Source organism: Oncorhynchus gorbuscha, linkage group LG08 (genome assembly GCF_021184085.1).
Source record: "Oncorhynchus gorbuscha isolate QuinsamMale2020 ecotype Even-year linkage group LG08, OgorEven_v1.0, whole genome shotgun sequence".
NCBI lineage: Eukaryota > Metazoa > Chordata > Actinopteri > Salmoniformes > Salmonidae > Oncorhynchus > Oncorhynchus gorbuscha.
In genome coordinates, this window is record NC_060180.1 from 45,374,546 (window position 1) to 45,388,223 (window position 13,678).

Below are 13,678 nucleotides of genomic sequence, written 5' to 3' on the forward strand. Positions count from 1 at the left end.
CTAGTCGCACAATGAAAGAATTGAAGTGCAAATGTCCGCAATGCATGTGAGTACAGATGCTAAAGATTTTTTCAAAAAGGAGGGGAAATAACACAAAAAGAGGCGGAGACAGAATGCAGAAGGAAAAGACGAAAAGAAGTGATATCATTGTGGACATGCAGATCGTTTTGCAAAGGACCTTTCTTGTCCAGCACCTGGGCAGACCTGCAAGAAATGTAATGGGAAGGACCATTTTGCAAAAATGTGCAAGACCAAAGGTTACTCGACACAGACTGTGAAATATGTTATTTCAGAGGAACAAAACCGAGACTATGCATTTGTGGTAAATGAGAACAGTAACACAGATGGGATCACGTCCTCAGTGGGAGGGGTCAATTTATTCATGTTAAATGACTCTGGGGCCACCAGTAACATAGTAGATGAGAGCACATGGGAAATGTTGAAAGCCAAGGAGATCAGGTGCCGTTCATCACTGACTGATAAAAAGCTAATGCATACTCATCAAGCATTTCATTACCAGTAAAAGGGGTTTTCACATGCCAAATAAAGACAGGCGAGCAAGCGCAGCACACAGGCTGAGTTAATTGTAAGGTAACCGTTGCTAGGTAAAGAGACTGCCATCAAATTGGGTGTGCTAAAAGTCGGTGTTGACATAGCAGCAGTGACAAATGTGAAAACACAGATAAATCACCAATACCCCAAGTTGTTTGAAGGGGTGGGTAAGCTAAACACAAAGCAGATCAGCCTACATGTTGATAAAAAATGTGACAGCAGTAGCACAGGCCCTTAGGAGTAAACCATACCGCCTGAGAGAAGCTATGGTGAAAAAGACAGAGGAACTACAAAACTTAATGGAGAGAGTGGATGGTGCCACACCATGGGTGAATCCGGTAGTGGTAGTGCCAAAACCGGACGGCGACATAAGACTGTGTCTGGGAATGAGACAAGCGAACACAGCAATCATACGTGGCAGGTACCAAATCCCCACAGTAGATGAACTTTTGCAAGGAATGAATGGGTCTGTCATGTTCAGTAAACTGGATCTTAAATGGGGCTATTATCAATTGGAGCCAACACCAGAGTCGGGAGGCATAACAACGTTTTCCGTGCATAATGGGATATACAGATATAAAAGACTCATATTTGGAGTTTAATCGGCGAGTGAGCAGTATCAACATGAAATCGCAACAGCACTGGCAGGCATCGAGGGGGTGGAGAACATATCGGATGACATCAACGTCCACGCCCCGGACAAGGAGACCCATGACCAGTGGCTACATGCTGTCCCCAATAGGCTGGAGAACTGTGGGCTGACTCTCAACTCAAAGAAATGTCAGTTCAACATAGACAAATTGGTGTTTATGGGCATGTTACTCTCACAGAAGGGCATTGAGCCAATAGCTGAAAGAGTGAGAGCAGTGGTTGAGGACGGAGCCTGGGGCGGCATCAGAGGGTTGTAGCTTTCAAGGCTCAGTGTGCTATAGCAGTAGGTTCGTTCCCCAGTTCTCTACACTCTCAGAGTCTCTGTGGAAATTGACCAAGAAGGATACAACATTCCACCTCGGACTGAAACAGAAGGCATTTCAGACATTAAAAGAGAAACTGTCTGAAGTCGTGACATTGGCGTACTTTGACAAAGACACTTCCACAAAAGCAATAGCAGATGCAGGTCCTGTGGGTCCTAGGAACTGTGCTCGTGCAAGAACAATACAGAGAAATGGTTCCAGTCTTTTATGTGAGCAGGAGTCTGTCAGTGTGAAGAAAATATTCACAAACTGAGCATGATGCACCCTTTTGTATATGGCAGGGAATTTGATCTAACCCCTGATCATAAGACTTGAGAGGCATTTTTACAGTCCTCGCTCAAAGCATTGCACTCGCATCTGGATATACAGTTGGAAGTCGGAAGTTTACATACACCTTAGCCAAATACATTCAAACTCCGTTTTTCACAATTCCTGACATTTAATCCCAGTAAAAATTCCCTGTCTTAGATTAGTTAGGATCACCACTTTATTTTAAGAATGTTTTAAGAATGTGAAATATGAATAATAGCAGAGAGAGTGATTTGTTTCAGCTTTTATTTCTTTCATCACATTCCCAGTGGGTCAGAGGTTTACATACACTCAATTAGTATTTGGTAGCATTTTCTTTAAATTGTTTAACTTGGGTCAAACCTTTCAGGTAGCCTTCCACAAGCTTCCCACAATAAATTGGGTGAATTTTGGCCCATTCCTCTTGACAGAGCTGGTGTAACTGAGTCAGGTTTGAAGGCCTCCTTGCTCGCACACACTTTTTCAGTTCTGCCCACAAATGTTCAATGTGATTGAGGTCAGGGCTTTGTGATGGCCACTCCAATACGTTGACTTTGTTGTCCTTAAGTCATTTTGCCACAACTTTGGATGTATGCTTGATTGTCCATTTGGAAGACTTATTTGCGACCAAGCTTTAACTTCCTGACTGATGTCTTGAAATGTTGCTTCAATATATTCACATCATTGTCCAACCTCATGATGCCATCTATTTTGTAAAGTGCACCAGTTCCTCCTGCAGTAAAGCACCCCCACAACATTATGCTGCCACCCCGTGCTTCACAGTTGGGATGGTGTTCTTTGGCTTGCAAGCCTCCCCCTTTTTCCTCCAAACATAACGAAACAGTTCTATTTTTGTTTCATCAGACCAGAGGACATTTCTCCAAAAAGTACGATCTTTGTCCCCATGTGCAGTTGCAAACAGCATTTTCTGGAATTTTCCAAGCTGTTTAAAGGCACAGTCAACTTCGTGTATGTACACTTCTGACACACTGGAATTGTGATACAGTGAATTATAAGTGAAATAATCTGTCTGTAAACAATTGTTGGAAAAATGACTTGTGTCATGCACAAAGCAGATGTCCTAACCGACTTGCCAAAACTATAGTTTGTTTGCAAGACATTTGTGGAGTGGTTGAAAAACATGTTTTAATGACTCCAACCTAAGTGTATGTAAACTGTAGCTACACCACAGAGTGACCTGGAGACACTATGATGCTGAGCAGAAAGGGAAATCCAAGATCTACAACCATCGCAGAGCCAAACACTCTGAGGAGACCAGGTTCTCCTAAAACAGGACAAAACAGACAAGTTGACAACAACTTTCAACAAGATACCTCACACTGTGATCAATAAAGAAGGAAACAATGTGGTTGTTCAATCTCCAACCGGAGCCAGGAATTCAAGTTATACAACATTCGTAAACAGGTATACAATTGAGGAGTCAGATACACAACCAAAGGACACCATCTTCTGTCCCCACTTGCTTCAAGATATCCACCATTGTTCCTGTACCCAAGAAAGCGAAGGTAACTGAACTATACCGAACAAAAATATAAACGCAACATGCTAAGTGTTGGTCCCATGTTTCATAAGCTGAAATTAAAGTTCCCAGAAATGTTCTGTAAGCACAATAAGCTTATTTCTCTCAAATGTTAAATGTTAGTGAGCATTTCTCCTTTGCCAAGATAATCCATCCAACTGACAAGTGTGGCATATCAGTAAGCTGATTAAACAGCATGATCATTACACAGGTGTAACTTGTACTGGGGACAATAAAAGACCACTCTAAAATGTAAAGTTTTGTCACACAACACAATGCCACAGATGTGTAAAGTTTTGAAGGAGTGTGCAATTGGCATGCTGATTGCAGGAATGTCCACCATGGCTGTTGCCAGAGAATTTAATGTTAATTTCTCTACCATAAGCCGCATCCAAAGTCAATTGGCAGTACGTCCAATCGGCCTCTAAACTTCAGACCACAAGTAACCACGCTAGCTCAGGACCTCCACATCCGGCTTCTTCACCTGCGGGATCATCCGAGACCAGCCACACGGACAGCTGATGAAACTGAAGAGCATTTATGTCTGTAATAAAGTGATTTTGTGGGGAAAAACCAATTCTGATTGGCTGGCCTGGCTCCCCAGTGGGTGGGCCTGGCTCCCAAGCGGCTGGGCCTATATCCTCTCAGGCCCACCCATGGCTGTGCCTAAGCCCTGTCATGTGAAATCCATATATTCGGGCTTAATTAATTTGTTTCAATTGACTGATTTCCTTATGATTTCCGTAAGTCAATAAAATCATTGAAATTGTTGCATGTTGCGTTTATATTTGTATTCAGTATAAATGACTATCGCCTCGTAGCACTCACAAGTGTCATCATGAAGTGCTTTGAGAAGTTAGTTAAGGACCATATCATCTCCACCTTACCCGACAACCTAGACCCACTGCAATAGCGCCACGGAAGTTGCAATTGCCACCACACTGCCCTCTCCCATCTGGACAAGAGGAATACCTATGTAAGAATGTTGTTCATCGACTATAACTCAGCATTAGTCTATGAACCTGGATCTGAACCCTGCCTTGTGCAACTGAGTACTGGACTTCATGACAGGCCTCCCCAGGTGGTGACGGTAGGCAACAACACCTACACTACGCTAATCCTCAACATAGGAGCCCCACAAGGGTGCATGCTCAGCCCCCTCCTGTACTCCCTATTCACCCATGACTGCGTGGCCACGCATGTCTCCAACTCAATCATCAAGTTTGCAGACAGTGGAGGCTTGATTCCCAACAACGACAAGAAAGACTACAGGGAGGAGGTGAGGGCCCTGGCGGGGTGGTGCCAGGAAAATAAGCTCTCCCTCAATGTCAACAAAATGAAGGAGCTGATTGTGGACTTCCGGAGACAGCAGAGGGAGCACGCCCCCATCCACATCAATTGGGCCGCATTGGAGAAGGTGAAAAGCTTAAAGTTCCTAAGCGTACACATCACTGGCAATCTGAAATGGTCCACCCACACAGACAGTGGTGAAGAAGATGCAAATGCACCTCTTCAAACTCAGGAAGCTAAAGAAATTCAGCTTGGCACCTAAGACCCTCACAAACTTTTACAGATTCACCATTGAGAGCATCCTGTCGAGCTGTATCACCGCCTGGTACGGTAAAAGCACCATCCGCAACCGCTCTCCAATGGGGGCACACTGCCTTCCCTCCAGGACATCTATAGCACCGGTGTCACAGGAAGGCTAAAAAGATCATCCAGGACCTTAGCCACCCGAGCCACAGCCTGTTCACCCCAATGCGTCAAAGTTGAGACAAGATACTGAAAAACAGCTTCCATCTCAAGGCCATCAGACTGTTACATAGTCACCACTAGCCGGCCTCCGCCCAGTAACCTGCCATGAACTTTCATCACTGTCACTTGCGGGCTACCACCCGGTTACTGAACCCTGCACCTTAGAGGCTGCTGCTTAGGTACATAGACATGAAACACTGGTCATAACAGCAGTAATATAACAGTGGTCACTTAAATATTATAACATACTGTTTTACCCACTTTATGTGCAATGCATTCAGAAAGGATTCAGACCCCTTCACCTTTTCCACAGTTCCTTAAGTTACAACTTTATTCTGAAATAGATTACATTTTTGCAAAAATGTAATAACTTATTTACATAAATCAGACCCTTTGCTATGAGACTCGAAATTGAGCTCAGGTGCATCCTATTTCCATTCATCATCCTTGAGATGTTTCTACAACTTGATTAAAGTCATGCTATGGTAAATTCAATTGATTGGACATGATTAGGAAAGACACCCAACTCTCTATAGAAGGTCCCACAGTTGACAGTCCATGTCAGAGCAAAAACCAAGCCATGACGTCAAAGGAATTGTCCGTAGAGCTCCGAGACAGGATTGTGTCGAGGCACATATCTGGGGAAGGGTACCAAAACATTTCTGCAGCATTGAAGATCCACAAGAACACAGTGGCCTCCATCATTCTTAAATGGAAGAAGTTTGGAACCACTAAGCGTCTTCCTAGAGCTGGCCGCCCGGCCAAACTGAGCAATAGGTGGAGAAGGGCCTTGGTCAGGGTAGAGAAGGGCCTTGGTCTACTCTGTGGAGATGGGAGAACCTTCCAGAAGGACCACAATCTCTGCAGCACTCCACCAATCCGGCCTTTATGGTAGATTGGCCAGACGGAAGTCACTCCTCAGTAAAAGGCACATGACAGCCCTCTTGGAGTTTACCAAATGACACCTAAAAGACTCTCAGACAATGAAAAACAAGATTCTCTGGTCTGATGAAATCAAGATTGAACTCTTTGGCCTATATGACAAGCGTCCCATCTGGAGGAAACCAGGCACCGCTCATCACCTGGCCAATACCATCCCTACAGTGAAGCATGGTGATGGCAGCATCATGCTGTGGGGATGTTTTTTAGCGGCAGGGACTGGGAGACTAGTCAGGATCGAGGCAAAGATGAACAGAGCAAATTACAGAGAGATCATACAGAGCGCTCAGGACCTCAGACTGGGGGCAAATGTTCACCTTCCAACAGGACAATGACCCTAAGCACACAGCCAAGCCAATGCAGGAGCTGCTTCAGGACAAGTCTCTAAATGTCCTTGAGTGGCCCAGCCAGAGCCAGGACTTGAACCCGATCGAACATGTAGCAATGCTCTCCCATCCAACCTGACAGAGCTTGGGACGATATGCAGAGAAGAATGGGACAAACTCCCCAAATACAGGTGTGCCAAGCTTTTAGCGTCATACCCAAGAAGACTTGAGGCTGTAATCGCTTCAACAAAGTAGAGTAAAGGGTCTGAATACTTATGTAAATGTGCCACTTAAGGTTTATATTTTTAATACATTTGCAAACATTTCTAAAAACCAGTTTTTGCTTTGTCATTATGGGGTATTGTGTGCATATTGATGTGAGGGAAAAAGCGATTTAATCAATTCTAGAATAAGACTGTAACATAACAAAATGTGGAAAAAGTCTGAATACTTACCGAATGCACCGTATATATTTACTTTTTTCACTTTCTTGCCCACAGGGAAGGGGTGGTATGAGGAGGGTTTTCTCTAGTCGCCAGGACAGGGGGGCAGGAGGGTGGATGTAAAAGTATCCTCGGTTGATAAGAAACCTTGGCTGAGGGGTGGAAAACGTGGTTTCCGGGTGGGGGGAGGATGCGTGGGTATTAGACTGAGACATGTTTTGTTTTTCATTTCTCTACATAACATAGGTATAATTACAAAATCCTGTGCGATTAATATGATAATTTCTCAGTATGTATGCATGTATTATTATTTAATTTCGTGTGAGCCTACGAATATACATGTGGTATAAACTGTTTAAATTTACATTAATATTGTACCAGTAAACCCCACACACACACACACACACAGTCTCTGTGTGACCGTCATTTTTCTGTGTTGTGTGTTTCGTAAACAGGATTGAAGTCAATCAATTCCATTTTCTTGTAGGATATTCACTGTGTAATTGGTAGACCGTTTAGTATCCCACCAAAATGCACATGATTTATTAATGTTGTACAGTAGCACATCTAGTGAGAAGGTGGTTTGAACATACTGTGTGTTTTTATGGGTCTGACTGACAGGTTTTATGAGGTACACAGGAATGTCTGTAGTGTACATTTTCAAGATGTGATTGCAAATCTAGTTCGTACACAATTTCTATACATTTGTTTTCCTCATTTTGGGTCCCTTTCCTTTTGCTGCATGCCATGGGCACTCAGAACAGGAACATAGTGTTCGTCTGGCATTCCCCGTTGCTGACTCGGCATTAAACACTGTATGACCTGCTGCTAAACACATGCTGCTAATCACAATACAGTCCGGTCTTTTGGCTGTTTCCTAACACTGAGAAGAGAACTAGCTGTGTTTCGAGGGAGTTGATTTTGTTCATGTTTTATAACCATTGCCTGGACTGTTCCTACAAGGACTGGTCTGTAAATTCTACCGCTGTCATGTCATGGAGGAACACATTCTCATACCTAAGCATCTGGGACTTACTGTACAGGCCTTTATTGTACCTAGAGTTTTAAGTTTCAAGTGTTATTGGGTTGAATACGTATTGACTCAAGACATTCCAGCTTTGTAAACATTTCTAACAACATAATTCCACTTTGACATTATGGGGTACTGTGTGTAGACCAGTGACAATACAATTCTCTTTAATCCATTTTAAATGCAGGCTGTAACACAACAGCATTTGGGAAAAGTAAAGGAGTGTGAATACTTTCTGAAGGCACTGTATGCACAATCAATAGACCTACCTACAATTAAGCCATTAGGCTACATCTGAGCCACTTCAATTTTCATATCTATTAGGCTTATATCTAAAAGCTCACGCATTTCAATGTAGCCTAACCAATAACCTAAAGGTCAACATATTAGGTCTATGGCAACGTTGCTTAACTTTCTACGTCATGTTTAATTATTTGAATTGTTTCATTTTTTAAATGGTAGATTATCTATAGGCCTACTTGAAGCAATAGAGATCAATAGTAATGGCGTCCCTTTGTACACTAACTCTGCGCCATGGTTCATTGGGAAAAGCCTATGGGAAAATTGAGTTTTTGTAGGGTTTTTCTATAAACGCCAAAAATAAGGTTTCTGGTAAACACAGGCTTAGGAGATCTTATACATTTTGTTCTTTGAGATAATCTTCATCAGCTAACCTCACAAAGCATATAAAGGCTCCATAATTCATAAAGGTCATGTTAACTGACTGATATGTCATAGAACAAAATGTATAAGATCTCCTAAGCCTGTGTTAACCTCAGACCTTATTTTCAGAGTTTAAATAAAGATTCATTAAAATAAATCAAAATCAGCTTTTATCCCAAAGCACTATTCTTTTCCCCATTTATTTTCACTATAGGAATGGCTCAACCAAATCATTTTTGATAACTAACCCAAGATAGACCATGGTCTGTTGTTTCCAATGGGAGCAAACTAATCCTAGCATTCAGAACAAGCAGGGAGCAGGGCAGAGCAAAGCACGAGCTAGCGTGAGGCTATTGGCACGTCCTAGCATGTATTTCCATATTTCCATTAGGGAACACCTACTCTGTGAAGTGCGTGTGTGCAATAACTCAATTCGCCCTTGCACTCCTCCCAAACAACACCATTTTTACATTTCAGGGCACAGTATGACACAACAAGCATAGCAACAATAACTTCAGGGAAGCAATCAGTCTTCAGGGGAGTCCTGTAATATCATGATTAAACTGAAAACTGAGAAGGCAGAAGTTGTACCAATTTTGAATGTATTTTCTGCCTTCTGGAATGCTATGTTTGCCTTCTCATGCAAAGCGGTTAAACTGGCAATAAGAGTAGAGGAAACTTCACCATCCTCCGCCAATACTTGCTCTTGTTGGCTTACTTTAACCTGGTCAGAGCTGTACCTTACCCACTCTTTGTGGGACCTATAGTAAACAATTATATCACTTTTTCATTATGTACTGTTATGGATACTTGAACACAAATTATATCTTCTACACGACTCCTTATTCAACATGACATGTGTTTTCAGGTTGCCAAGGCAAATTACAAATATACTTAGCCTAGACGTGTCCTCATAGCCCTAGGACAGCCTCAGAAAATGTATAATCTCCTCATAACATGTAGAGCAGCCTTTTTGATATTAGACCTCAGGCACACTGTGTCATCCTAACTACATCAACAGTAATAAAGGCAGACACCCTCTCAGCAACTGAACCCAACAGGAGTAAATATACATTTATCAAGTACACATTTACTAAGACTTAATGAATTATGCATTACACATGAATATGCATTACATAAGTAGAAGTATAATGGTGATGTGATGACTGCAATATTACCTGGTCATGTCAAGGTGCAGCAGACTACTCTACAGTAAAGATACCAGTACTAATATACACTGAGTATACAAACATTAAGAACACCTTCCTAATACTGAGTTTGCAACCCATTTTACCCTCAAAACAGCCTCAATTCGTCGGGTCATGGACTTTGCAAGGTGTCGAAAGCGTTCCACAGGGATGCTGGCCCATTTTGACTCCAATGCTTCCCACAGTTGTGTCAAGTTGGCTTTTGGGTGGTGGACTATTCCTGATACACACGGGAAAGTGTTGAGCGTGAAAAACTAAACAGCGCTGCAGTTCTTGACACACTCAAACCGGTGCGCCTGGCACCTACCACCATACCCCGTTCAAAAGCAATTTAATATTTTGTCTTGACCATTCACCTTCTGAATGGCACACATATACAATCCATGTCTCATTTACCTTAAGGCTTAAAAATCATTCTTTAAAACGGTCTCCTACACTTCATCTACACTTGATTGGAGTGGATTTAACACGTGACATCAATAAGGGATCATAGCTTTCACCTGTTCCGTCTATGTCACGGAAAGAGCAGGTGTTCTTAATGTTTTGTACACTCAGTGCATATACAGGTAACTGACAAAATAAAGGAAACACCAACCATGGTTTACATCACTTTCATGCTCATCCAAACCATTCAGTGACCACTCGTGCCCTGTAGATAGGGGCATTGTCATCCTATAGGGGCATGGCCATGGTTGCCAAAATAATGGCCTGCACAGCATTTTAATACATGACCCTAAGCATGTTGAGATATACTTTGTTTTCAATATACTTAGTATCCCTCATTTACTCAAGTGTTTCGTTATTTTGGCGGTTAACTGTAGCTCAGAATGACTATTATTTACTGTTATAGCCCCATCCCATAGCCTCCATATCAAGTAATCCTGTATTTTAAAAATGTTTTGTAAAAAAATATGACAATGAAAATATAGTTACAAGTAGCAATGAAAGGGGTTGACAGGATGACAGCACAGACACAATCAGTTGGATAACAAAGCAAGCACTCTTATCACGTAGGAACTACAGTATCTTCCGTTATGTGCAGTGAAAAGATTACCATGTTTATCTTGCAATGCCATAAGGATGATGCTAGTGAAGTGTAGTCTAATGCTGTAGGTTGGTTTGCATGCATCTTCGCATTGCAACAGGTAATCAATCTTAAAGTCATTACTTAATGTACTGAGTTTATATACCAATTCTCGGGTCAATTTGACTAACGTTTATGTTAAGATTTGTGAAATTTTTTCAGCATTAGTGTAATGCCCGGGGTGTAGTGGAGGAAGGAGTCAGACGCAGGAGACAGAGAGTTCAGAGTAGGCGATTTCTTTATACACCGACCATGTGAAAACAGACGCCACTCAAAACAAATACCCCAAAACACAGGGCAACTAAACAGTATCAAAAACAGCTCACGTTCATGAACAACCGTGACATACATGCGTGTACAACGAGTACACATGAAACAATCCCGCACACCCAGCAGGCGGGCCGGCTGGCTAATAAAGCCCAACTAATAACCTAATTGATAACAGGTGTAACTAATAAACAGACAAGGAGGGGGAGGAGAAGAAAAAAAATCAGTGGCAGCTAATAGGCCGGTGACGACGACCGCCGAGCTCCACCCGAATGGGAAGGGGAGCCACCTTCAGTGGGAGTCGTGACCATTTGTGTCTTGGTTTGTTACAGTCATCTTTGAATTCTGGGACTTTATTAGATCAAAATGTGTTTTTTTTGTAAATTATTTAAATCTCAGTTGGTACAGTTCACATCGGTGTTCTAAAATACCTCAATACACTCTCACAGCTGCAATACGCTGACTGCTCAAGCAGCAGGACTTCCAGGTTCTACAATAAGGGCAACATTATGTGATTAAACAAATATAGTAATCATGATATTTCACACTGTCCGTTTGCATCGTTTAAATCTAACATTAATTTGCACGAGACAAAGTCCACTTGATCAATAGTTATTGCTATAGTATTGTAGTGGGCAGCAATTTCTGACATGTGTATACTGTATGATATTATAAACACCTCACATGCGACTCATAATAAGACGAAGTAATTAGCCTATTAAAATATTTATCTGACTTCATAAAGATGATTGAGAAATATGCAAGAACACTATTGGGTTAAAGTAATAGGCAAGTAAGGAATGTCTGAGAATGGAAATTTTTAAATACAAGTATTATTTAATTACTTTGTCAAATGAAAGGATTCCCATGCACGACATAAAGCTTAAGTTGCATGGCAATACCGACATTAACAAAGCATTATTCTAAGCATGATGAGAGAGAAAGAGAGAAATCATAGCCTGAAAGGCCATGCCCCAAAAGTCCATGGGACTGAGCGCGAAAGAAAGAGATCTCACCACAGCAGTTCAGGAACAAAGTGGAGAAAGAACAATGAATCTAAGACCCTTTTATAAGCATCTGAGTTGCTTGGATTCTAAATCTGAGTTGTTGATCAATAGTGTTACTGTAAAGTTCCTCCAATCAGATATCAACCCTACATCAGATATCAACCCTACATGATGTAACCTCTGCTTCTCAGAGGTGACACAATGGGGGTTGGAGAGATAAAACAGAGAATGCTGAATTCCTAAGACAACACAGAGGAAATTATTGCATACAGTTGACAAGAAGAAGCACTTTGTGCCAGCCCTACAGTATCCTATTGTGCCACTGGTGCCAATGATATCTAAAGTGCCACCAACTGGTCTTGGGGTGCCTTCTAAGGTTGCGGTGACTTTATATTCACACAACTTCTAAGGACATACACAAGGTTTACACCGGTGTAAAATACTTAAGTAAAAATACTTTAAAGTACTACTTAAGTAGTTTTTGGGGGGTATCTGTACTTTACTTTACTATTAATATTTGAAAAACTTTTACTTTTACTTCAGTACATTCCTAAAGAAAATAATTTACTGTTTACTCCATTCATTTTCCCTGACACCCAAAAGTACTCATTACATTTCGAATGCTTAGCAGGACAGGAAAATAGTCAAATTCTCGCACTTCTCAAGAGAACATCCCTGGACCTCCCTACTGCGTCTAATCTGACAGACTCACTAAACACAAATGCTTTGTTTGTAAATTATATCTGAGTGTTGGAGTGTGCCCCTGGCTATCCTTAAAAAAAGAAAATGGTGCTGTCTGGTTTGCTTAATATAAGGAATGTGAAGTGATTTATACTTTAACTTTTGATAATTAAGTATATTTTAGCAATTACATTTACTTTTGACACTTAAGTATATTTAAAACCAAATACTTTTAGACTTTTACTCAAGTAGTATTTTACTGGGTGACTTTTACTTGAGTCATTTTCTATTAAGGTATCTTTACTTTTACTCAGGTATGACAATTTGATACATTTTCCACCACTAGGTTTACATACCAAGTTTCATGGCCCCATGTCCATCTGTTCAGTTCTTATAGCCCTGGTGTGATATGGTGCCATCTAGTGGTGTAGCGTGGACAACTTTGAATGCAGCAACTTATCATTGTCAAATTCATTAGAGACTAATTCATTGGAGTCAATCTGAGTTATGGTTCGTGAGAAGAATATTTTAAAAGTATTCTTAGCATAAGCATATGCGCTGACGTGCATCTATAAGTACAGTCCAGCCATATTTGAATGCAGCAACATTTGTTTCTCAACACCATTAAAAGACTGAAGTACTGGGTATTTTAATAATGTATACAGTTTAGGTTTTTGCTCAATCTGATTGGGTGGGCCTGGCTCCCCACCCATTCCTACACCCCTGAAGAGGTGTGCCAAATGCCTACATAACGAATTGGTGTTATTTGGACTGGTTCATGAGAAGACGTTTTCAAAGGTTTTCAAAAATGTCCAAGATGGAGGAAAATCAATCCTAACAGACCTTATGGCTTCTTGAGGCAAATTTGTTCAGCATGAGGAAAGACACATACAAACAAAGTTTCAAGTCTCTAGTTCAAAG